This window comes from Equus asinus, unplaced genomic scaffold (assembly GCF_041296235.1).
Source record: "Equus asinus isolate D_3611 breed Donkey unplaced genomic scaffold, EquAss-T2T_v2 contig_307, whole genome shotgun sequence".
Lineage (NCBI taxonomy): Eukaryota > Metazoa > Chordata > Mammalia > Perissodactyla > Equidae > Equus > Equus asinus.
The window spans coordinates 140,122-162,259 of NW_027224969.1; the positions used below are offsets into that span (position 1 = coordinate 140,122).

Below are 22,138 nucleotides of genomic sequence, written 5' to 3' on the forward strand. Positions count from 1 at the left end.
TTTGGTTCTTTTGCAGTTTATGCCTCTTATTTGCTGACTTTACGTGGTGACAGAAGTGGGATCCCTAGCTACTGACCTTCAATTCTGGTGCCACTTCACAGACACAAGCAAGGTGCCTGCAAAGAATCTTTTGTGCTCTGTCGTCTCCTCCTGGTGGCTCTGGTTCCTGGTGGTAAGTCCTCCTGGGCCTGGACCACCCATTTTTGGTAGAGGTCCAGACTCTTTATGTAGGCGTCCTTTGATACTGGTTCTGGCCATCCTTCCATTGTCAGCTTTGTTAGAAACTTCTGTTTCTTTCACTCCTTTTCTGGGCCTTTGATCCTTTGGTAAGTTCATACAAATGAGAAGTCCATTTTCTAAGAGGACCACCGAAGAACAGCCCCACTCTGGGACTCCTGCTGGTTTTGTCTTTAAAGAATACAGACCTTCTACATGTAGATTTCTGTCCCACTGGGCTCAGATTACTCAGGGTGATTTAAAGCTTCGCTGGCCTAAATGGGGCTCCTTTGAAATACCTAAATTGGTTTATCTGTGCACTCAATTGGAAAAAGCCTATCAAACCAAACAAATAAAATGGGAAACTTTTTAAAATTGGTATCTTGAGGCCTCTAAATGAAACACTGAAAAGGACACTTCCTTGCAAGCCATAACAATGTCATAACTAAGAATTTCAAATGATTAAATGTAAATGCCATCGAGAAAAGAATATTAACTCCTCCTGTATTTGTCAGGGTTCTCTGGAGAACCAAGGAGATTATCTATATATATATAATATATATTAATATTGATATATAATAGAATATATAATCCATTGTATCTATATTTAAATTCATTTATTTAGTTCTATAAATTACATATATACACATAAAATTTATATATAAAAGAAACTTTGGCCTCGCCCCTAACTGCCTAAAAGAATTTAAGACAGAAGGCCTGTTCCAGGAAGGAGCTGTCAACGTAGGGAACTCTAGATGTGGTAGAGAAGAAGGTACCTAGCCGGGCCCATTTTACACAAGTTCTCTCTCATTTGTTTAGAGATGGCCCAGCAAACATTTGGTTTCCTGTCTCCTTGTGAATCGGCTTCCTCCTCTTTGAAGTCCCAAACCATGACCCCCAACCCCGCGACTTTGTAAAATATCTAAACCCTAACCATAGAGCTGGCAGACACGCTGTAGACTGAGCAGCAGCATGAAGACCAGGGTCAACCTGATGACATTGTGGGTGGGACTACTGGCTGTTTGTCCACATCCTTGTCCTGGGTGCCCAGGAAGGCAGTCACCCAGCAACTTGCAGTGAGGTGTGGCGTGTGACTATGTTTCAGCCAATGCAATGGGAGTGGAAGTGGTGTGTGCCATTTCCAGGTTGGAACTTTTGAAAGCAGGTGTGTCTTCTCCGTGTTCCTTCTTTCTCCTTGTGCAGATTGGTTGCAGACAATGATACAGGCATCAGGAATGGCAGAGCCAAGAGACGGGAATTCATGGGTGACTGACACACCCTGTGGAAGAGAACCACCTGCCCAACACGAAACCCACCTTGGCCTGTAAGGTAATCACACATAAATTTCTACTCTCTGGTTATTCTTTTTCGGGATCTGCTTGTTATTTTCTTAACTATTATGGAAATATTTCAAATATGCAGAAGAGTACATAGTATGACCTCTATCTCCGGCCCCAATACCCAGAAAGAACAGACGTTAAATTCTGCCCTATTTGCTTCCGATGTTGCATTCATTTGCTGGGGCTGCCATGACAAAATACCACACGTAGGGTGGCTTAAACAATAGAAATTTATTTTCTCACGGTTCTGGAGGCTGAAGTTCAAGATCAAGGCGTTGGCCGGTATAGTCTCTTCTGAGGCCTCTCTCCCCGGCCGCTTCTCCCTGTGTCCTCAGACGGTCTTCCCTCTGTGTGTGTCTGAGTTCTAATCTTCTCTTCTTACGTGACTATCAGTCACATTGGATTGGAGCCTACCCATGTGACCTCACTTTACCTTAATTACCTCTTTAGAGGCCCTCTCTCCAAATACAGCCCTATTTTTAGGTCCTGGAGTTAGGACTTCAACATATGAATTTTCAGGGACATGATTCAGCCCACAACGATATCTCTGTTTTTAAGAAGCAAAATGTTGCCGTCACACCTAAAATTCACATTTCCATCCCGTTCTCCTCCCTCCCTCATCATAGGTATCAATATCCTAAAATTAATTACATTCTTTATGATTCCAAGAATATCCATGTGCATGGCTCCATTAACAAAAGATTACATTTTTATGCAGAGTCAAGACATACATGTGTATGTCTCCGTTAACAAATTCTTACATTGTTATGCACTTAAAAAATGTGCAGGAACAGCATCACACTGCACATGTCCTTCTTTGATTGGCTTTGGGCTATAAATGGGGAAGGAAAAACAGCAGCCGAGGGTAAGAGAATAAATAAACGGCTTATGCATAAAAACCCAAAAGGACAGATTTCCAAGAGCATCCAGGTTGGTGACCACGTGCAGGTTCTGGGAGAGTGGTTACCTGGAGAGGGCGTGGAAGCTCAGTGCCCTTTCCCCATGTCTTGCCCTGTGCGTCTGTTCCATCGAGCTATTCCCGAGTCATATCCTTTTCTAATAAACAGGTAATCTAGTAAGTAAGAGGTTTCTCTGAGTTCTGTGAGCCACCCTAGCAAATTCGTCGAACCGGAGTAGAGAGTCTTGGGAACCTCCTACTGACAGCCAGTTGCTCAGAAGCATAGGCGACAACCTAGACTTGCTGTTGGCACCTGCAGTGGGGGCAGTCTTGTGGGGCTGAACCCTTAACCTGTGGGGTGTGATGCTGTCTCTGGGTACATAGTGTCAGAATCGAGTTGAGTTGTAGGACACCCAGCTGGTGTCCCAAGAATTGCTTGTTGGTGGGGGGGACTCCCCCGACCCACAACCCCACACACATTGGAATTGGTACCAGAACCTAGGAACAAACTGTGAAAGATAAGCATCTTAGCTTGGGTTCCCATAACAAAATGCCATAGCGTGGGTGACTTAAACAACAGAAATTTATTTTCTCACCATTCTGGGGGCTGGAAGCCTGAGAGCAGGATGCCAGCATGGTCAGGTTCTGGCGAGGGCTCTCTCCTCAGCTTGCATAAGGTCCCCTTCTCACTGAGTCCTCAGATGGTGGGGTGTGTGTATGCGTGTGAAGAAACAGAAAGAGAGATCTCTTCCACTTCTGATGAGGCCGCAGTCCTATCTGATTTAGGTTCCACCATTATGACTTCATTTTCACCATAATTACTTCCTAAAGACCTTGTGTCTGGACATGGTCACAAGGGGGGGTCAGGGCTTCCATATATGAATGGTGGGGAGAGAGAATTCAGTCCATAGCAATAAATAAAGAGCAAATAAATAGAAACAAAGGTTTGGCATTTCTCTTTCTCATTTCCTTTCTTCCTGACTTTACTGTCTTGCTCTTTGTCTAGCTTCTTGAACAAGTAGCTCATTGGTTTCTAATTTTTCTTTTTAGATACGTATGTTGAAGGTATCTTTCTTCTAAGTATTGTTTAATTCCATCCACCAGATTTTGTCATGTAGTGCTTTCAGCTATAAATATTTCCTGAGTTCCATATGAGATCCCTTTCAATGCAAGGTTCTATAAGTTCCCAGCCATTATTATTATTTTCTCATCTGTCGCTCCTTTTACAAGTATGTAATGTTCCTCCTTGTCACCATGTTGGTTTTGTCTGGAGCTTTACCTCCAGATTTCTATAGATATGCTTTTTTATTGACAGGTAAAGGACAAAATGAGGAAATATTTTTGCTATATATAAGCATGGTATCTGTCTACACTCCTGGGACAGTGTAGACTTCTAATCTGTCACTTATCCACCTTTGTGAAAAGGAATTCTAATATTGGCTCACTGAAGTCATTTTGGTCAACAGCACAGGAAATTGGTAATATGTATGTGTGGGGACCTGGAAATGGCCACCCCAAGATATGTCTCTTTGGCATCAGGATTATTTGAGGCTGATTGCTTTTGAGAAACTGGGACAGGGAAGGAGGAATGGAACTTGCCCTTTGTTAGGGCACATTTACATTTGTAAGGTAAATCTCTATCTGTAAAAGTTGCCTCCCTCCCTGTACCAGGAAGAAGAAAGGAGATGACCTTCTCTCTAAAAACTCTTAATCAATACCAAAGGCAAGGACTTAAATCTGCATTTTATTGTGCTAGTCTGGTAACCTCCTGTAACTGACTTTCCTCCCCCTCCCAACGTTGGCATTTCTTAAGGATTAAGCATCTTTCCTTAGGCTAGGAACTGATTGCTGAGCTCACCTGTGACCGCCCAGCTCCAGACAATCGACTTGAGTCCTGCTATGCCCACTGAGATAGCAGACCCACTACCTGCTGTGTCCATCAAGTGCCGACAGGGCAATCTTGTGACTATTGTGGGAGGGACATTTCAATCACATGTGAAACACCCCATTTGGCGGTATATAACCACTATGTGCACCCCACTTCTTTGGTGCCCTTTCTTCCTTCGGGAAGAAAGGCACCGGGCCACGGTTCCTCATAAAGCTTTGTCCAATTTTCTCTTGCTTTTCTGTCTCATGTGAATTTAATTCGTTCTCCAGCCAGACGAACCCACATTTGGGAAGAGGAAATGTCTTCCTCCCCTACATATGTTTTCACCAGTCAGATAGTCCATGTTGTGCTGTATTCACAACAAACTCCTAAGTCTCAGCTAAAAATAACCAAGGTTTATTTCTCGAACATGCTCCATGTCATCAGGAGCTGGCTCTGTATTATCCTTGCTCAGTCTGGAGGATTGAGTAGATGGCAGCTAAAAGATGCTCGATCCAACTTCTTGCACAACTGCCAGGCAGGAAAAACACACTCCTACTGTTTGCCAAAGGTTTGTCTGGAAGAGACAGCCTCATTTTTGCTCAAGTTTCATTTGCCAAAGGCTCACAAAGTCACATTTGACTTTAAGGGGCCAAGAAGATACATCCCTTCTGTGTGCCAGAGAAGAGCCGACAATATTTGGTGAACGGCAGTAATAATAACTATACACTGTGCTCTATTGTGTCTTCCAAAGCTTATTTTTGCTTTTTGTTTGTTGATTTTTTCAAAAATTCCCTTCAGTTATGTGAGTTACCGTAAATCCTTCTAGTCAATTTCTTTAATAAGAAAACTGAAGTTAGCCAGAGTTAGCTTCTTTTGCTTAAAAAAAAAAAACAACGGTCTAACGCATTAGACTTTGCGTTATAAATGTTACTGAGCAGCTTAGGAAAATGAACTTCAGTTTACACCTTGGGCTGGTCTTCAAGAAAGGGTACACACCGATTTTTGAAGGATAAGGTTTTAATAGGAAAAGAAGCAGGGCATGGCATGAGCCAATATTTAGATCCGAATAATTATTGGTGACTGCAGCATGTCAGGCAGGGAGCCAGCTGTTTTTGCATATGCTCTCTAAGTCAATTTTAATTCTTTATAAGAACAATATGAGGTGACTCTTACTATTCATCACTTATATATGCAGAAACTGAGGGTCAGGGAGGTGAAATGACCTGTGCAAAAGTCACTTAACTAGCAAATGATGGCTTTGTTTCAAGTCCATCATCTGATCAGGCAGAGGTGAAAGAGAAGAATGCAATGTGTGTTTTTGGGTAGTGGGTACTGTTCGGTTTGGCAGGACTGTGGGATACATGAAAGGCGGAGGGGCCCTTGAGTGCTAAGGCAGAGAGTTGGAGTCTATCAGGTAGGCAGTGAGAGGAAGGTTTCCGCATCAGAGAGGGCACTGGTGGAGCCATGCCTCAGAAACATTGATCTGCTATTGTCCTCTACGATGAAGAGAAATGAGGCACGCTGGAGGCCTGGAGACCAGTTGGAGGAGCATTGTAAAAACTCACATAGGCCTGAATGGGCATGGGTGTTGGCAATGGAAAAAGAAAAAAGTATTCTATCGAGTCTCCAGACGCCCAGGAAATTGCTGAACGAAGTCTGAGTTCTCCCTATGTAGATAGCTCATACTTTTCATTATAGATTTCTCAAGAACTTGCTCCCAGGAGAAACCCTGGATGGAGAACAAAACAGGTAAGTGCCCAAGTGAGAAATCTACAAAGCTCCTCTCCCCCAAAATCACCTCTTCCCCATCTGGCATGTCTGGTTCTGGCATGTCTTGCAGGTGGTCAGTCATGTCCATCACCTGGTTTCGGTGTGTGCGACACCTGTATCTGGTGTATCCGGCAGGTGTTTCTCACAAGACTTGTAGGTGGTTCAGACGTGTCCAGAAGGTGGTTCTCGCGTGTCGGGCACCTGGTTACAGTGTGCCTGGCATGTGGTTCAGGATTCTCCATCTAGTGGTTCAGGCTGGTCTAACAGGTGGTTCAGGTGTGTCCAGCCGCTGTTTCAGCTGTTTCTGGAACCTGGTTCTGGCCTGTGCTGGACCTGTTTCTGGTGTATCCATCATATGGATCTGGCATGTCCAGCACAGTGTTTGGGCGTGTTCAGCAGGTGGCTTCAGCGTACTGGGCGCCTGGTTCCATCGTATCTGACCGTTGGTTCCGTGGTGTCTGGCAGGTAGTTCCTGTGTGTCTGGCATATGGTTCCAGTATGTTCTGAAGGTGGTTCCGGCGTGTCCGACTGGTGGCTACCATGTGTCCGGAACCTGATTCCTTTGTGTGTGGTTGGTGCGTTCAGTGTGTCCAGGTGTTGGTTCCGGCGTGTTTGACAGTTGGTTCCCGCATGCCTGGCGGGGGATTCCAGGCTGTCTGGCAGGCTGCTCTGGCCTTTTCTGGAAATTGGTTCTGGCGTATCCAGGACCTGGTTCCGGTTTATCCAGCAGGTGATTTTGGCATGTCCGGCAGGTTGTGCTGGCGTGTTAGGCTGGTGGTTCCGGCTTGTCTGGCAGGTGTTTGTGGCATGGCCAGCACCTGGTTCTGGCGTATTCGGGAGGTGGTTTCAGTGTATCTGGCACATGGTCTCGGCATATCCAACAGGTGGTTGCGAAGTGTGTGACAGGTGGTTCCTGTGTGTCTGGCATGTGGTTCTGGTACGTTCGGAAGATGGTTCCAGCATGTCCTTTGGGTGCTTCTGACATGTCTGCAAGGTGGTTCTGGCGTGTCAGTGTCATGGTTCCAGTGTGTCCGGTGGGTGGTTCCAGGTGGTTCTGGCGTGTCTGGTGGGTGCTTCTGGTGTGTATGGCGGGTCATTCAGGCATGTCTGTATGGTGGTTCCAGAGTGTGCGGCAGGTGCTTCTGGCATGTCTGTTGGCTTTTTCCGGCTTCTAAGGGGCCTGGTTCCAGTGTATCCGGCAGGTGATTTTGGCTTGTCCAGAAGGTGGTTCCAGCGAGTGAAGCAGGTGGTTCAGGCGTGTCCAGCAGGTGGTTCATGTCTGTCAGTGATGTGGTTCCGGCATTTCCAGCACATGGTTCTGGCACTCTGAGAGATGGTTCTTTCATGCCCGTCATGTGATTCTGGAGTGTCCATCAAGTGGTTCTTGTGTATCCGGCAGGTGATTTTGGCGTTTGAGTCAGATGGTTCTGGTGTGTCCTGCAGGTGCTTCTGGCACGTTTTGGACCTGATTCTCACATCTGCGATGGGTGGTTCCACCGTTTCCAGATGATGCTTCTGAAGTGTCCAACAGTTGGTTCCAGCATTTAAGGCAGGTGGGTCACACAAGTCCCGCCCGAATCATTCGGCTGAGGCACGAATGATTGTCCTTCCACATGCTTAGGAGGAGAGAGACAATAGGATTTTAACCAACCACTCTTTGGAAGTTAAGAAAAACTCGCTTTCCACAGTGCTCTTACAGCATACTGGCAACCTCTCATGCCGCCCTTGTGCATGGGTGGAGAGAGTGTTCACAAAGCAGCTATGGAAGAAAGGCCAAGTTTGCTCAGCAGAGTCCTACATTGCCCTAAAATTGCAAGGCACGAAACACTGCCTCCAACCCTCAAGGGGAGATGAGCAATAATCCATCTTGCTTCCAGCTCTTTAGGAAGCTGAGAAAGAACTCACTTGCCACACTGTTCTTATAGTGTACCTTGAACATCTCATACAAAGGCACCTGAAATGCTGTTTATTTGGAGCCCTTAACTCATTGCTTTAGAACTTCTGCTTTTGGGGCATTTCCATCTTGCCAACCCGGCTCAGACAAAATGCCTACATCTTCTCCTTAAGCAAGGAGGCTGAGGCCCGAATGATTGTGCATCCACATGCTTAGGAGGAGAGAGACAATAGGCTTTTAACCAACTGCTTTTGTGCACTGGAGGAGAGAGTGTCAGAAAGCACCTATGGAAGAAAGGCCCCTTTGCTCTCAGCAGTGCCCTACATTGCTCTAGAGGTGGAAGGCACAAAGCACTGCCTCCATCCCTCAAGGGGAGACAAGACACAAACCATCTTGCTTCCAGCTCTTTAGGAAGCTGAGAAAGAAGTCGCTTTCCACAGTGCTCTTATAGCATATTGGGAACCTCTCATACACAGGCAGCTGAACGCCATTTCCTCCCAGCCCTTAACTCGCTGCTTTAGAACTTCTGCTTCTGCCACATTTCCCTCTTGCCAACCCGGCTCAGGGGTAATGGCTACATCTTCCCCTTAAGCAAGGGGGCCAAGGCCCGAATGATTGTGATTCCACAAGCTTAGGAGGATAGAGACAAGAGGCTTTTAACCAACTGTCCTTGTGCATTCGTGGAGAGAGTGTCAGAAAGCCCCTATGTCAGAAAGGCCCATTTGCTCTCAACCATGCCCTATATTGCTCGAGAGGTGGATGGCACAAAGCACTGCCTCCATCCCTCAAGCGGAGACAAGCCACAAACTGTCTTGCTTCCAGCTCTTTAGGAAGCTGAGAAAGAACTCACCTGCTGGATATGCTTGAACCAGGCACCTTAGAGGCTGGAAAAACCCGACAGGCATGCCGAAAGCACCCGCCGAACACTCTGGAACCACCACACAGACATCCCATAATGACCCAGCAGACTCACCGGAAGCACCCACCGGACACACCAGATCCACCTGGAACCACCCACTGGACACACTGGAAACATGAGTCTGACACACCAGAACCAACTTCCAGACATGCTGGAAGCACCTAACGGACAGGCCGGAACCATCTTCTGAACCTACCAGAACCACATGCCACACACTTCGGAACCACCTGTTGGATATCCCAGAACCAAGTACCAGATACACTGAAACCACCTCCCAAATATGCCAGAACCAGGTGCCAGACACGCCACAAACACCTGCCACACAAGCTGGAACCACCATCCTAACACGCCAGAACAACAGGCTGGATACGCCAAAATCACCTGCCAGATACACCGGAACCAGGTCCTGGATACGCCAGTACCAATTTCTGGAAAAGGCTGGAAAATCTGCCAGACACGCCAGAATCACCCACCGGACATGTGGGAACTAATTGCAAGACAGGCCGGAACCAAAGCCAGGACACTCTGAAAGCATCAACCGGACAGGATGGAATCAGGTCCCAGACACACTGTTGCAACCTGCTGAACATGCCGGAACCACCTTTCGAATGTACCAGAACCATATGCCAGACACACAGGAACCACCTGCCAGACACCATGGAACCAACTGTGAGATACACCGGAACCAGGCTCCCAGTATGCTGAAGCCACCTACCGAATATGCCAGAACCATGTGCCAGACACGCTGGAACCATGTGACGGATACACCAGAAACAGGTCCAGCACAGGCCAGAACCAGGTGCCGGACACGCCTGAAACAGCTGCTGGACACACCTGAAACACCTGCTAGACCAGCTTGAACCACTTGACAGACAGTCTGGAACCACATGCTGGGCACACCAGAATCAGGTGCCCGACATGCCAGAACCACCTGCTGGACACGCCTGAAGCACCTGCCAGTCTTGTGAGAACCACCTGCCAAGAACTCCAGAAACAGGTGTTGTACACGTCAAAACCAGGTGCTGGACATGAATGAACCACCTTAAAGAAATGCCAGAACCAAGTCCCAGACACGAGTGAGTCACCTGCAAGACATGCCAGAACCAGGTGCCTGACATGCTGGAACCACCTGCCGCTCACGTCGAAATCACCTGCCGGATACGCCGGAACCATGTGCTGCACAGGCGGGAATCACGTACCAGACATGCCGGGACCACCTGTTGGATATGCCAGAACCAGGTGCCTGATTCACTGAAACTACCTGCCGGGCACACAAGAACCAGGTGTCAGACAGGCCTCGACAACCGACAGGGCACGTTGAAATCACCTGCATGATACCCCGTAACCATGTGCCAGAGAGAATGGGACCACCTGCCGGACACACCGGAGCCACCTCTCAGATATGCCAGAACCACATGTTGGACACGCCGGAACCATCTCCCGGACAGACCTGAACCACCTGCTGGACACGCCAAAATCACCTGCCCGATACGCTGGAACCAGGCACCTTGGGTGCTGGAAAAACCTGGTAGACATGCCGTAACCACCCGCCACACACTCTGGAACCACCACACAGACATGCCAGAACGACCCGCCAGACACACTAGAAGCACCCACCAGACAAGCCAGAACCACCTGGAACCAAATGACGGACATGCTGGGACCATGACTCTGACACGCCAGAACCAACTCCCGCACATGCCTGAAGCACCCAACGGTCACGCCTGAGCCATCTTCCGAACGTACTAGAACCACATGCTAGACACTTCGGAACCACCTGCCAGACACTTCGGAACCACCTGTTGGATGTGCCGCACCCAGGTACCAGATACTCTGAAACCACCTGCCGTATACGCCAGAATCAGGTGCCAGACATGCCACAAACACCTGCCACGGAGGCCGGAACCATCAGCGTAACACATTGGAACAACCTGCTGGACACGCCAAAATCTCCTGCCGGATACACCAGAACCAGGTCCTGGGTACACCAGAAGCAATTTCTGGAAAAGGCGGGAACAACCTGCTGGACACACCGGAATCACCCCTGGACATGCGGGAACCAACGGCCAGACATGCTGGAACCAACACCTGGACACTCTGAAAGTACCAACCGCACACGATGGAATCAGGTCCTGGACACATGGTAGCCGCCAGACGGACATGCTGGAACCACATTCAGAGCGTACCGGAACCACATGCCAGACACGCAGGAACCACCTGCCAGAAACCATGGAACCCACTGTCAGATACGCCGGAACCAGGCACCCAGTACGCTGAAGCCACCTGCCGAATATGCCAGAACCATGTGCCAGCCACGCTGGAACCATGTGATGGATACACCAGAAACAGGTACAGCAGAAGCCAGAACCAGGTGCCTGAAATGCCAGAACCACCTGCTTGACACAGCTGAACCACCTGTCAGTCTTGTGAGAACCACTTGCCGGATACACCAGACGCAGGTGTCGCACATGCCAAAACCAGGTGCCAGACACATCTGAACCACCTGCCAGTCTTGTGAGTACCACCTGCCAGATACACCAGACACAGGTGTCGCACATGCCAAAACCAGGTGCCGACATGACGGAACCACCTGCAAAACATGCCAGAACCAGGTGCTGGACATGCTGGAACCACCTGCCGGAGACGTCGAAATCCCCTGCCGGATACGCCGGAACCACATGTCACATGTGCTGGAATCGCCTACCAGACATGCCGGGACCACCTGTTGGATACGCCGGAACCAGGTGCCTGATTCACTGAAACTACCTGCCGGACACGCCAGAATCAGGTGTCGGACACGCATGGAAAACACACAGGATATGTCGAAATCACCTGCATGATATCCCATAACAATGTGCCAGAAAATAAAGTACCTAGGATGTGTGAAATCCTATTGAGGCATATTCATATAATGCATTTATTATCATCTTTCTCACTTTTTCTGTTTTATTGTTATAATTTTTTTTTTTTTGAGGAAGATTAGCCCTGACTAACATCTACCACCAATCCTCCTCTTTTTGCTGAGGAAGACTGGCCCTGTGCTAACATCCATGCCCATCTTCCTCTACATTATATGTGGGACTCCTGCCACAAAATGGCTTGATGAATGGTGCATAGGTCTGCACCCAGGATCTGAACCGGCAAACTCCAGGCCACTGAAGGAGAACACGCAAACCTAACCACTGTGCAACCAGGCCGGCCCCAAGTTTTCTGTTTTTTTAAAGCAATTTCAATTCTTGCATTTGTTTCACCAGCAGTGGTATCATCATCTTGGACAGTTTCCTCCAGAGTCACAGTATCTAAAATTTGGAGCATTTCTGTTGCTTGTTTGGATAAGTGATGTCAGAATGTCTAGTAAATCTTCCCTAGGAGAACTGTCTAAAAGACGTCTCAATTTAGCAACTGCAGGGACATGTATATTCAACATTTCAATCGATAGTAGTTCATTTTTGTAGAACTCTTCTGATAATTCTCCCAGCTTCTCTTTAGTTTTACAGGTGTTGAAAAATCCCTCAAGTCAGTCCAACAGTTCCACTTTAACAGCAGGATATGACTTCTCTTTTAAATCTGTACCATCTGCAAACAGCACAGGCGTGTGGTCAACAAAAGTGAGTGGGAATTGGGCTGGGTACTGCCCACAATCTGAACCATCAGTGCCGCGGCCCCAATCCTGTGCAGTGGTGGCAGATCCTGAGTATTGCTGGCCAGGTAGGTCATGCTGGGGATGAGACTTAGGATGGGGCTCTGCAGCCCTCGAGCAGGCAGCTCCACACCAGCTGCCAGTTGCAAGTCCAGTCCACACTGGGTGCACATGGGGGAGCTTGGAAGCAGGCAGCCATCTGGGTGAGCAGCAGCAGGAAGTGGATGAAGGAAAATTATGGGAAGATGAAGGGAGAAAATGTATAATAAATAAAGCTTGCCTTGTTATGCAGATAAATCTCTCAGTTAAAAAAATTCTCTAGGGGTTGGCCTGGTGGTTCACTGGTTAAGTGCGCACGTTCCACTTTGGTGGCCTGGGGTTTGCCGGTTCTGATCCCAGGTGCAGACATGGCACTACTTGGCACGCCAGGCTGTGGCAGGTGTCCCACATATAAAGCAGAGGAAGATGGGCGTGGATGCTAGCTCAGGGCCAGTCTTCCTCAGCAAAAAGAGGAGGATTGGCAGCAGTTAGCTCAGGGCTAATCTTCCTAAAAAAAAAAAAAAAAATTCTGTAGGGGCTGGCCTGGTGGCACACGGGTTAAATTCACACATTCTGCTTTGATGGCCTGGGGTTCACCAGTTCAGATCCCAGGTGCGGACCTACACAACACTTATTGAGCCATGCTGTGGCAGGCATCCCACGTATAAAGTAGAGGAGGATGGGCACGGATGTTAGCTCAGGGCCAATCTTTTTAAGCAAAAAGAGGAGGGTTGGTGGGGAATGTTAGCTCAGGGCTAATCTTCCTCCAAAAAAAATTCTCTAAGAGTCATTCTCTTTCTGGTGCAGATGCTTTTACTAATGGAAATTTCCTTTAGAAACATAAATTTCCTTTCCAAAGAGGAAGTCTATCCTTCATTTAAAGCAGTCAAGGTGGAGATCAAGAGTTTTTCCTGCATCTGCGGGCTCTCGATTGCTTTTGGCTCCAAATAATTTGTATGTCAAAGTACCATACTTTGGGCATCTTCAGCATTCCTTCAAGAAGAAACAACTTGTTCTTGGAAGTCTCTGTCTCCTCCCCAACCCAGATGCACTCAAGCTGTTAGAGGCCAACAGCAAACAGGGTTCTGCCTCAAGAAGCTTTGGGGAAGCCTCTTCACCCTCAAAGGCCTGAGACACACGAGAGGGATAGATCACTGCAGGTTCTTCAGCCATTGAAAATAATATAAACAGTTCCATTCTCATAAATTTAACAACTTGAAAACAAGGAACAACTTACCAAAAATTTCAAACTAACAAAACTCAACCAAGATGATAGTATTTTCCTCAATCGGGCGCTGCTAGCCAAGCTTTTTGCCACAAAACTCAAGACTTGGATTCATGGGACACACCTGAAGAAAGCACAAACTCTGGGGGGAACTGCACATCATTTGGTGACTTAAAAATAAAGATTTCTCCAAATGGAAGCAGACAGTATCTGATGCGAAGGTTTCCAAGGTGTCTGGACCAGGTCTGTTGGAAGTTTGTCTGCCAAACCTTTGAGGATGACATGACACTTCAGATCATCTCCAATGCCTATGATCTTGATAACATGCAAACTTCAGGTAAAAAGTGCCAGAGAGTTCTCCCTCCTCTCACTCCGTGTTCCTCAAATGTGGCCACAATAGGTTTCCAATCTGTGTGTTTTTCCTCCAACCTGGGACATGACTCCCAGAGAAGCTCCTTCCTGGCCTCGAGGGACGAGAGGCTACTGAAAGTGGAAAAATCTGACTGCAGATCAACAGTGCTTTCAGAGAAAGATGGCAATCAAAATGGGGACATGTGAAAGTTAATAAACGGAAACGTAGTTGAAATAGTGTTGGAAGGCTAATAGAGGGAGTTCTCATGCCCTATGTCAAAGGCGCAGTGCAACAGGAAGAATAAAGACATCCTCTTCCTGACCAGTCAGAAACTAACCCAAGGAGAGACTGTCACAACTCTGCCGATGAAAAGCCACTGCCCTCAAGACTGTGTCCAATAGCCCCCACAGTTTTCCCCACTCTGAGATAAAAGAGCTTCTCCTCTCTTCCTTGCTGGGTGCTCCTGCATGGCTTGCCATGGTTGCACACTCCAAATGGCTATTCTTTGCTAATCCCAGATAAACCAATTTTTGCCAGAGAAATAACTGGCTGTCTATTTGTTTAAGGGCAAGACTTGTTAATAGGCAAGAGATGTAGAGAAAACATTTGATACAATCCAACTCCTGTTTGTCATAAAATTTTCTAGCAAGTTTGAAATAGATGGAAACTACTTTCACTTGTTGAAGGTCGTCTACAGAAAATGCACAGTTGACTTCATGCTTAACAGGGAAAGACTAAATGATTCTCCCCACAATAAGGAACACGGAAAGGAATACCACTTTCACTACTCTTATTCAACAAAATACTGAAGCTTCTGGCAATAACAGAAGTAAAGGAAATAAAAGCCATAGAGTTTAGAAAGGAAAAAATGTAACCATTCCTAGTTTCATTGTTGTCTGTGTAAAAAAACTCTGGGAATCTACAAAAAAAAAAAAATCAGAACTAATACATGAGTACAAAAAGTTCACCAAGTACAAGATCAACACACAAAAGACCATTTTATTTCTACAACTAATGATGAACCTGCAGATGATAAACTTGAAAATGCTGTATTATTTAGAACCACTCCGAAGAACATGAAATATTCAGGCATAAATTCAAGAACATGTGTACAGGATCTGATGCTGAAAATTATAAAATACCGATTACAGTGATTAAAGAAGATGCAAATAAATTGAGAGCCTTACTATTGTCAAAGACAAATGCAGCAGAAATTAGTTAAAGTGGTGAAAGCAGATTTTATTCAGTAACAGCTGACAGAAGCTGAGCTGCGCTCAGATTTGTACGGAGGTGAATCTAGAATTTTAAAGACGGAATGAAGGAGCAGGGTTCAGGGGCTCAGTAGAGTCAAAGAAGTAAAAAAGTACAAAGGTTGGTCAGTGTAACTGTGATTAGACCCACTGTGTTCGTTACTTTGCAGTTATCAAAGTTAGGATTCTATCCTCACTCAGAAGTTGAGAGAAAGAGGCTCTATCTGTCTTAATGATCGTATTTCAAAGGAGTGGCTCTTAGGTCCTTTAGAGAATTGTGAGAGATACATATCTACAGTTGTAAGCCCTCTTTAGTAAATACTCTAAGAAGGGGGATCAGAGGCCTATAATTGGGTGTTGACTAAAATAAATAGAAAATTTTTCTGTCAGCTTTGAGCTCTCAGGAAGGCATTTTAATGGTGGGCTGGAGTCATTCCGGTTACACAGACTTATGCAGCTAGAAGCCACGCCAGAGTTTGGTTGAGTCTCCTCCTGGTGTGGGGGTTTGGAAGGAGTTGTTATGTGCTGAGAATTCTGCAGTCCTCACCATGTTACTGGATAGAATAATGAGGACAGGTCTCAATTATCCCCAAATTGATCTATAGGTCTAATATTATTCTAATAAAAATTCCACCACAGTTTGTAGACAGAGACACCTTTTTCTAAAATTTATATAGAAAGGCACATAGCTGAGAGTAGCTAAAACAATCATGACAGGAAGAATAATGCAGCAGTAAACACTTTAACAATATTTAGTATTGCCTTGTACATACTGTAATCACAGCATCATCATTTTCATTGTAGGACAGCTACATAAATCAATGGAACAGAGTAGAGAATCCAGAAATGGACCACAGAGTTATACCCTAGTGATCTCTGACACCAAGAGTGAACCTTAATGTAAATTATGGACTTTGAGTGATAATGATGTGCCTATGTATGTTCATCAATTGTGAAAAGTATACTACTCTGATGAGGGGTATTGACAACAGAAAGGTTATGCATATGTGGGGGCAGGGACTATATGAGAACACTGTGTATTTCATTAAATTTTGCTGTAAACGTAAAACTGCTCTAAAAAATAACATCCATTGATTTTTTAATAGGCAATGCAAGAATACCTTGTAGTGATAAAACTGGTCATTATTTTAGCTGTGATGGATACAGAAACTTGCACATCTGATAAAATTGTACAGAACTAAATACACAGGAACAAATTAGTACAAGTGAAACTGGAGAAATCTGAATAAGATAGTGGATTGCATCAATGCCAACAAGCTGGCTGTGGTATCGTCCTATAGTTTTGCAGAATGTTATCATTGTAAGGAACTGGGTAAAGTGTACACTGGAACTTTTGGAGTTATTCCTTACAGCAGTGTAGAATCTACAATGATCACACTATAAATTTCAATTAAAAATAGTTGGCAAATGGAAAGTCAGTCTATGTTTTAAGTTAGGAAGTTTCATTAAATGGTCAGTCCCATTACTTTATAAATTGAATACAATGCCAATAAAAATTTTAACGAGCTTTTCTGTTGAGTTAGATAAATGATCCTACATGGAAAAAATAAACGCATAAGCTAAGCTAGGAAAATATGGACCAGGAAGAACTCTGAGGGAGGAGCTGGTCTATCACACGTTAAAAATATTGCAGAGACTGTAATGCGACAGGAGAGGATTGTCGCATGCACAAGAAGAGGAGAGAAGGGAAAGGGAGGGGAGAGGGTGGCAGAGGTCAGGGGAGTGGGGGAGGGGTGGCCTGATTGGAATTTGTTGACACGGGGAAGCTGGAGCTCACTAAATAGAAGGCAGGCATCCTATGTGATGGTTTAGGGAGCACATGTGGCTTTCTCTGGCGGTCCTGTGTTGAAAGCAGAACGAGAGTTTTGGAAACTGGCAGTTACTGACCAAGTGCTGACTGTTCTGTGCTGAATGCTGCAGGGGCTGTGACTTGGCTTCTTGGGATGTTTGCTTCCCACGTTGGGGGGTCAGAGTTATACTGTCATATATGATCTGTCCTTTGTCCATTTGTATATTCAGTCTCAAAAAAACAGTTGGTGCACAAATTCATCAGTTAGCTCGTCATTAAAAAATAGTCTCTTGGAAAGTTAAACCTTCGAAAGTTAAAAAGATGAAAATGTTAAAAAGATGAAAGATGCCAAATAAGTTTTATAGATGAATATGAAGAAATTGAATGAGAATCTCAAAATTATCCTTCAACAGATTAGGGTGTCATGAAACAGGTTTCTCAAAGTCCTATATTAACATTATTTTCTAAAAAAGAAATTTGGCAAAATGAATTGAAGGAATTAAAACGTCCTTAGCGTTGACTTCATGTTTACACTTCTAGTAATTTACAATCAGGAAGTAATTCTAAATAGCAATACGTTTTATCTCCTAAATTGATTTTTTTGTGTAAATTATTGATTAAAAAAAGAAAAAAAACGAAATCAAATCTCCAGCAGTGAAATATATTTACTTGAGAATATATGATGCAAACTATGTTTCAGTAGAGTGTCATTTTTATTATCAGCATAGGAGAAAAGATGAGTTATGGAAGGGATTCTGCTCATGCTCAGTTATTTCCTTTACTTAACATTAAATCTTGAATAAAGTATAATGTCAAGCTGACTCATTTACTCCTTCATTTTAAAAGCTGAAGACTATTTCCTTGGTTTTTAAATAATGAGGTGTAAAGGAGGGGGTGAGGTGTTGAAAATAACTTCCACTGAGATTGACAGTAGCAACTGCTCTTGATTTTTTTTGAGAGTTGTGGGGTCACCCATCAAAGCAGGAATGCTATTTATGTTGAGAAATTAACAATCTGAATTTTATTAGAAATTTTGACTTTTATGCACCCTCAAAAAGTAATTAGGAATTTATTTGAATTTTTAGCTCTGTTGAGGTATGAGTAATAGACAAAAAATGCACACGTTTTCTATATGTGTATTGATTAGTTTGGACATATGCATACACCCATCATATCATCCCCACAACCAAGTGCTGAACACATCCATGACCTCCAAAACTTTCCTTGTGATTTTTGTGTGTTTTTTTAAGCTTAGGAATTTCATGGATTTTAACCTAATGCTCAGATAAAAGAGGGAGAAGATGAGGTGTACGTTGTTTCATTATGGTACCTTAAGACATAGACTTTCAACATACACATGACTTCTGAAAAGCAACATTTATTACTTTCACAATGAAATATTTTCTCCTATTTCCTTCAAATATATGGCCTTCTTATTCTACCCCCCACCCACTTCCTTTTTGAGTAGGGACTCAGGAGAAATTTCCAATGGTACTAACAAACAGGGTCCAAGGGGTGGCTGCCCCTCAGCCCTGCAGGCTTTTCCCTTGTGAGAAGCGACCACTTTGCACATGTGTGAGCCAGTGTGGAACAGGACAGAGTATGTCTGCAGACTGGTTCAGCCTGCTGAGCCCCTTTGCTGCTTCTAACCTATGGCCACGAAAAAGGCTAAATGGAGGGAAATTAAACTTTGATGTGTTGATGATTGAAAAGGAAAGTGCCTTGCTCTCTAAGGGATAAAGTCATTTGGAGGAAAATCAAATAACTATCATAGTTATTTTTTCCTATCTTATTTTTCCGCTGAAGCCACTAGATATTTCAATCTTTCTGACTTCCTAACAGAATCCAGTAGTACTTTCCTTTTCTAAGGCCAATGAACTGTTATGTAAGGGGCTTCTCTTGCTTTTTCCAAACCCTCCTGGGATTCTGTTTATCTACTGTTCGTTTTTCACCCCCTGCTTTTCAGATTGCTTTGTTCACTGTCCTTGTCAAATAAATGTGGCTCATTAAAATAAGCAGCATTAATATGTATCTCTTTCACGGCATTTTATCTAATAAATATGCTGAAGATTTTCTGTATTCTGCATGTGAATCCTTTGTTGAATATTGGAACTGGGACAATCTCTTCGCATCCTGTGACTTGCAAATTCCCTCTTGTAATGTGTCTTATGATGAACCGAAAGCCTAAATTTTAGTGAATCCCAGTTTACCGATATTTCTTGTATGGAGAGTGTGTGTGTGTCTTCTTTGAGAAGTTTTTTCTACCCTGTGGTCCCGAGGATGTTTTCTTATGTTGTCTTCTAGAAGTTTCATTATTTTACCTTTCCCCTTTAGGTCAAAGTGTCCAGGAATTGAGTTTTGTGTGTTGTGAGGGTAGGGCTCAAGGTTTCCTTTACATCCATATGCCCGTCTCTACGAGTAATAACAGGCAGCATTGGGACAGGTGGACACAAGCCTGGGAGTTAGGGGTCCTGTATTCTCAGCCTTACCCTCCCTTTAAAGCACCCTCTGAACGTGGGCAGGTGACTTTCCCAGTTCTCCCTCCTCTCAGACTCCTTCCTTCCTCTCTTCCTCCTATCCTTCATTCCTCCCTCCCTCGCTCCCTCCATTCTTTCCTTCCTTCCTTCCATCTATCCACCCGAGCATCTGTCCAGGTATCAATCTGTCCAACTGTCCTCCTGCCTGTTCGCCGGTTTGTCCTTCTTCTCTCCTTCCATCCTCTTTCCTCCCATGTCTCAACTTCTCTTCCTTGTCTTTGTTCTTCCTGCTTTCCCTGTGACCCTCCATTTGTCCGCTCTTCCTCTGTCCATCCAGGTATCCCCTCTATCTGTGCCTCTACCTGTCTCTTTGTTGCGTCTCTCTCTTCTTCAAGCACACTGTCTCTCTTGGGTTCATCTCACTCACAGGCTCGAACATCCCGCTACTCACACAATCCCTCCTTCTGTCACTCACATTTATGGCTCACCTGTGAATGGTTGTCCTGGGACAGCCACTGTTGGAGTGCAGATGAGCCTGTGGGGCTTCACCCACTGTGTGGGGTCTCTGTGTCTCCCAGACGACAGCCCTTTCCACAGCTCCTGAGCTGGGCAGCATGTTCCTGCCTACTTCCTCATTGCTTGAGCAACCAGAAGCCACCACAGGCCTAGGGGGCCCCTCTTCCTTCCCCAGAGGAGCTCTCTAGCCCCACACCTCAACTGACCAATTCTTACTGGGCAGCTGGGAAGCCGAGGTGTGCAATTCTGCTTTGAGGGCAAGCATGCTGATCACAAGGATTATACCAATATTTCAATCTGACGCAGCCCTCAGAGAGCCCCTGGTCTTGTGAAAGTCACAGAAAATTCTAATACAAGGTGGGATGTTTTGAGGAGAAGCACCTGGCATCCTTTGGGTGGGAAGAGCTCTCTGGAGGGAGTTTTGCCCAATTGGGGTCTTTAAGAAGGAGTAGGAATTATATAGGGAAATAAGGTGTGGAGCGTGTTCCTGGCAGAGGAAATTGCATGAGCAATGGCCCTGTAGGCAAAAACAGCATAGTGTACGGGAGAAGTGACAGGAATTTGGTTTGCCTGAAGCACAAAGCCTAACTCAGAGTGAATGCATCAATGAGGCTGAAGAGTCAGCAGGAGCCAGATGTGCAAGGGCTTTGAGTGCCAGGTCAAGAAGTTTGAACTTAACCCTGAAGGCCTTAGGGAGCCATGGGTGATGCTAGAGCAGGAGTGTTCTAGTGAGATCTTCATTTCAGAAAAATGCTTCTAATGTTCAAGGCAGAGAACATCCTTTAGACAATGCATCCAGTGAGCATGTTAGGGTGTTGGTTCCGGTGAGAAAAGATAAGACCTACCTGGGACGTGAATGAACAGAAGGAATGCATTGAGGAGCAATCTGTAGGTGCAGTTGGTGTTACCGGCAGGGGAGGGAGGAGGAGCTGAGAGATATGCTGGCTTCAACTTGGATGAGCGCAGCATTGAGTGGTGGTTCCACTGGGAGCAAAGGCAACAGATGATACTGAGTTCAGGCTTCTGATCTGGTCTCAGCCCAGCTCTCAGTGATGGCCATCTCTCTCCCTCTCTTCTTGCAGCCAAGGGGCACGACCTGAAGGCCCTCACACTCAACTCCACCATCTCCAACATCCAGTATTTGACAGACATGAGCAAGAGCTCAGCCACATTGAACTCCACTGAGAGAGTCCTGCAGCACCTGATGAGACCCTGGTGCCAGCAGCTCCCGGCAGGATGAGTCCCAGCCAGGAGCACCCCACCTGCTGTCTCTCCTGCTCGTCCTCCTCCTGCCTCCTCCCCTGCTTGGATCCTTGTTCAAGAAGAGCAGCCTGGGCCCCTTGTCTTGGGCTGTAGACTGATCTCCCTCAGGGAAGTCCCTTTTCTGAGCATTTGAGAGTCATGAACACTTTTGGTGACCACCCCAATTATCACTCTTCCCACTGACTGCCAATTTGCTCCTCCCTCCCTCTGGCCCCCATTATCAGAGGATTCAGGACATCTCTCTAGAGTCCCCACATTCCTCTCTCCCCGGGCCTGCGGAGGAAGGGGCAGCCTCCAGCATGGAAGCTGTCTGCACCTACCACCCTGACCCCATGGCTCATGATGGAGAATGTGACAGAGACCCCATGTGACAGAGAGCAGCATTCCTGGGTGCGGAACCAGCTGATCCACCATGTGACCCCGAGGGGCCTCTACTCCCTGGTCAGGGACAGCCTTTTTGTCGGTGGTGAGTGCTCGTGCTGAGCTGGATTGACAGTGATCGTTACTTATGCCTGTTCTGCTTTATTTCCTCTCTAACACGTCAGCCCAGGTTCTGAGTGGGGGACACAGAAACCACATATGTAAAAAGTTTCAACTTACAAACGGAGACTATGTAAATGGATTTGTTGATCCCAATAAAAAAAAAATGTGAACTATCT

General features: G+C 45.7%; 1 long non-coding RNA gene across 1 annotated transcript; it reads left to right on the forward strand.

Moving 5' to 3' along the window:
* The first annotated feature begins 19 nt into the window (after positions 1–19).
* Positions 20–21,448, forward strand: LOC139043619 (uncharacterized). The gene is made up of 3 exons (XR_011500693.1): positions 20–172; positions 1,420–1,545; positions 21,299–21,448. It is a non-coding gene; the product is annotated as an uncharacterized lncRNA (long non-coding RNA).
* Positions 21,449–22,138: the final 690 nt, after the last annotated feature.